Below are 3,621 nucleotides of genomic sequence, written 5' to 3' on the forward strand. Positions count from 1 at the left end.
TGTGTGTGTGTGCCCAACATCCCAAGGGACTGAAGGAGAGTGGATTGTAGCATGGCCATCCTCCCTGGGGGGTGATTTCTCTCTTTCTCTCTCTCCATCTCTCTCTGTCTCTCTGGCGAGTGAACTCACCCTATAGCAAAAATCTCTCTCTAAAAAACCAAAAAGATAGGGTCTTTCTGTGTTTCAGTCCTCCTATCTCAGCCTCCAAGTTGTTGGGGCAACAAATGCATCTGGCTTTTAGGGGGGACAGGGATTGAACCCTTGCCTCCCATGTGGCCTCAGTCTGTCAAACAGTACCATTTACCAGTGTGTGCTACTGCAGCTGGGCCAAAATTAATCTGAAGCAGAGTAAATCTAGAATTAGTGTAATTCCAATTTTTTAGTACTAAAACATCTTTTATTTTTATTTATTTATTCTTAAATAATTATTTTATTTGGGGCCGGCAGATGGCATGGTGTTAAGGTGCTGGACACTCCCACATGGTGGACCATGGTTCAAGTCCCAGACCTGGTGGTTTACTTTCTCATTTTCCCTTTCTCTCTCTCTCTGGTCAAATAAATAAATAATAATAACAAAGTGAATTAAATATTTTAAAAAGAATTATTTTATTTAACTTTATTTATTTATTTTAATTTTGGCCAGAGGACAGAGCAAGAGGGAGAAAGAGAGCAAGAACGAGAGAGAGAGAGAAAGCAAGCTGCCACATCCAGGACTTGATCCGCAGCTGGCCATGTGGGAATCCAGTGCCCTTCATCACCATGCCACCTACCAGCCCCTTTATTTTTTACTTAAAAAAAAAAATATTGCCATTGGGGCCCGCAGGCATAGTGGTTAAGGCACTGGACTCCCATGTAGCTGACTGCCATTCGAGTCCTGTATCTGGTGACTTAAACTCACACCAGGCTTTAGTTTCTGGGTTTCTCCAGAGGCTGTGTCTCAGTCGGAGCAGCTGGGGCCCACTGGAGTTGCCTGTGTGTGCGTGTGAGTTTGGGCGTGTGTGTGGCTGTGGGGCCACCACTCCTCGCCAGCGCACCTTCCCCTGCAGATGATAAACTACATTTAGTTGAGTCTGCAAGATTGAGAAGTCAGAGTGATTAGAAATTGATTCACTGTGGGACCAGCGGATAGTGGTCCAGATGTTGCTGGACTCCCACGTAGTCGACCTGGTTTGAGTCCCAGACCTGGAGGCTTGCTTGCTTTCTTTCTCTCTCACTATGTCCCTCTTTGGCCAAATAAAAATAAATAAATAAATAAAGTTAAATAATTTTTAAAAATAAATACTAGCTTAAAAAAAAAAAAACAAAACCTACAATGGGAATGTGCAGTTCGACTCGGTGACCCAAGCCTCCATTTTTGCCTGGACCAGAGGGCTAGCCCACAGAGCGAAAGCTGATAACTATAAAGAGCCTGACTTCTTTGCAAGGCTTTGGAAGAGGTCTACATTGAGACCACGGAGGCTGGCCTCATGACCAAGGACTGGGCTGCTTGCATTAAAGGTTTACCCAACGTGCAACGTTTGAGTTCATGGACAAACCTGGAGAAAACTTGAAGATAAAACTAGCTCAGGCCAGGGACCAGCAGATGGCGTAAGGTTTATGTCACTGGACTCCCACGTAGTCCACCGTTCAAGTCCCCCACCCACTGGCTTAAAACTCATGCCGGCTGCCATTGTGTGCCCAAGATCCTGAGAGGAGAATGGAGAAATGACTACAGCGTGGCCATCCCTCAAGGGGTGATTTCTCGCTTTCTGTCTCTCCAGTCAAGCACATGTGCCCTGTAGCAAAAACCTCTCTAAAGTAAAACAAACAAAAAAAACTAGCTCAGGCTAAACTTTAAGGGTACACGTGACCTTAGGAGGGTAAGTGTTTTTTGGTAATTGGGTCCACAGATTCACATTTTTTCTGTGTAACACTCAAAAGTAAAGGCAAAATCAATTTTGAAACTTGGTTAGAAGCCAGAGTTTACCTTTTCTGTAAGTTTACAGTCTTTTTCTTATATACATGCAGTTACTGCCACCTCATGCATGTGGCAGGGGACTTGTTTAAAATTTTATTTTCTTGGGGCTGGCAGGTGGCATGGTGGATAAAGGTGTTGGATTCCCACATGGCTGACCACAGTTCAAGTCCTGGACCTGGAGGCTTGCTTTCTCAGTCTCTCTCTCTCTCTCTCGCCCTCCCTCCCTCCTTCTCTGGTCAAATTGAAATAAACAATGAATAAATAAATAAAGTTAAATAAAATAACTATTTTTAAAAATTTATTTTCTGGTAGCAGCATAGAAATTACTTCGGTACTCAAATGTATTCACTGTCACTTCTTATGTTTCTTTTTGTTTTTTTTTTTTTTTCCTTTGGAGAGTTTTTTGTTTGTTTGTTTGTTTGCTATAGGCAATGTGCACTCACCAGAAAGACAGAGAAACAGAAAACAAGAAATCAACCCCCAAGGGGGATGGCCATGCCCCAATCTCTCCTCCATTCTCCTCTTGGGATCTTGGGCATGCATGCACAAGTGCCTGGCATGAGTTTAAGCCACCAGGTCCAGGACTCAAACCATGGTCAACTACGTGGGAGCCAGCAACATAGCCATTACTCCAACTGCTGGTCCTTTATGTTTCATTTTTTCAATGAATTATTTTTATTTAACTTTATGTATCCATTTATTTATTTATTTTTAACTTGACCAAAGAGGGAGAGAGAGAGAGAGAGGAGAGAGAAAATGAGAAAGCAAGCCACCAGGTCCAGGACTTGAACCATGGTCAGCCATGTGGGAGTCCATGCCACCTGCCGGCCCCTTTTCTCATGTTTCAATATAAATGACCCAAATCAAGAGTGCATGAAAGAGTAAATGACAGCCACAGTTAACATTCCCTGAAGTATGTGTAAAGTAGACGTTTCCTCCCTTCCTGACTTGCCCTGAACCATGCGCACTGGGAGGATTTGGTGTTACAGAGATCCCCGAGGTGAGGTAGAGCTATTCATTGAACTTGCAGGTGATTGGAAGAGTATAACTAAAACACGTTCAAAACACTGCAGTTGTTTTTGCAAAGAGCTCTTGATAAGTGTTTTGAATATAGTAAACATTTTTGAGTCCACTGGAGAGTTGGAATTCAGAATAAATACTACCTGGAGGTTTGTTCTGTGTTTGACTTTTCCTCCTCTGGGCCTGGTCTGAGTATTACACTGCCCTAAATAATGTATTTCATCCGCGTGCAATGATGTAAACAGCACCTTTTTAAAAAAAAATTCTGCTGACCTGTTTTTTCTTTTATGTAAATGTGATTTCTCAGAAGATGATATTAAATATTATTCTACTTCTGTTTTTCAACTGAATTAATTAAAATTAAATGAGGGGGGGACCAGCAGTTAGCATAATGGCTATGTCGCTGGACTCCCATGTAGTCGACCTCAGTTCGAGTCCCGGACCTGGTGGCTTAAAACTCACACTGGGCGCGTGTGCGTGCGTGCCCAAGATCCCGAGAGGAGAATGGAGAAGGTATTGCGGTGTGGCCATCCCCCCTGGGGGGTGATTTCTCGCTTTCTATCTCTCTGTCTGTCTCTGTCTGTCTGGCGAGAGCACAAGTCCTATAGCAAAAATCTCTCTTAAAAAAAAAAAAATTAAATGAG

The sequence above is a fragment of the Tupaia chinensis genome, unplaced genomic scaffold (assembly GCF_000334495.1).
Source record: "Tupaia chinensis unplaced genomic scaffold, TupChi_1.0 Scaffold000438_1, whole genome shotgun sequence".
NCBI classification, from domain to species: domain Eukaryota; kingdom Metazoa; phylum Chordata; class Mammalia; order Scandentia; family Tupaiidae; genus Tupaia; species Tupaia belangeri.